Source organism: Limulus polyphemus, unplaced genomic scaffold (assembly GCF_000517525.1).
Source record: "Limulus polyphemus unplaced genomic scaffold, Limulus_polyphemus-2.1.2 Scaffold8515, whole genome shotgun sequence".
In the NCBI taxonomy this organism is placed as follows: Eukaryota; Metazoa; Arthropoda; class Merostomata; order Xiphosura; family Limulidae; genus Limulus; species Limulus polyphemus.
This window is the reverse complement of record NW_013674125.1, coordinates 14,911-15,676: the sequence shown is the minus strand read 5'-3', so window position 1 is coordinate 15,676 and position 766 is coordinate 14,911. Positions and strand designations below refer to the sequence as shown.

At 35.5% G+C, this 766-nt stretch overlaps 1 protein-coding gene across 1 annotated transcript in view; it reads right to left on the bottom strand.

Moving 5' to 3' along the window:
- Positions 1-766, bottom strand: part of LOC106475397 (epidermal growth factor receptor-like) — a 24,059-nt gene that overhangs the window by 12,406 nt on the left and 10,887 nt on the right. The gene's annotated exons all lie outside the window — the stretch shown is intronic.

The window sequence follows — 766 nt, the reverse complement described above, 5'->3', positions numbered from 1 at the left end:
GTCAGAAGTCATATCTGAAACATGAGGGAAAGTAACTCCTTATTTCCTCTGATTCTGTTGTTTCATCTAGCTAAAGCATTCTTTGATGGAGGGAAAAGTTGGCATACAATTAATCAACATATCAAAATATAAAAACGAATACAAGGATAGCAATGTAAGTTAACAAATTAATTTGAAAAGTAATTCTACCAACGCATTACTATGTATGTTTATAACCATTTTTCTTTACTATTTCATTTTATATTAGGCGAAGGTAGTCAGAGTGTAGACCAGTATCTTCTTGATGTCAAAGATCAAGCCAGGTATTCTGACTTACATGCTGCTACCACTTTGTTGCATGATTCAACAAGTGCTGTTGGGAACGTGTAAGCAAAAATGAAATGATTTCATTGCAAATCAGCATCAAACAACTGCATAAAATACTGGCCAGGGAGCAGAGACAGAAGAGAAAGCTTTTTAGACAAAAAAGACTCAAGAAGGAAATAAAACAAAAGTCTTTAATCCTAATCTACTCCAAAAGCTGAGTTATGTGACCACTTGCAGCATGAAATGGTAAAATGAGACTGTAAAGTAAGGCCTTCTCTTACGTTTCACCTGTGGGGCAGCAGTTTATGAGTTATTCTTCTCTCAAAATCCATCCCTACCATCAATGAGATCACTGAGGAGGAAGCTTGAAGTCATTTTTATGAAACTAGGTATTGTTACGTCTCCGTTTGTTAATTGATTTTTCCGTAACTTCGTTCCGACGAAATTTTAACGACACAAG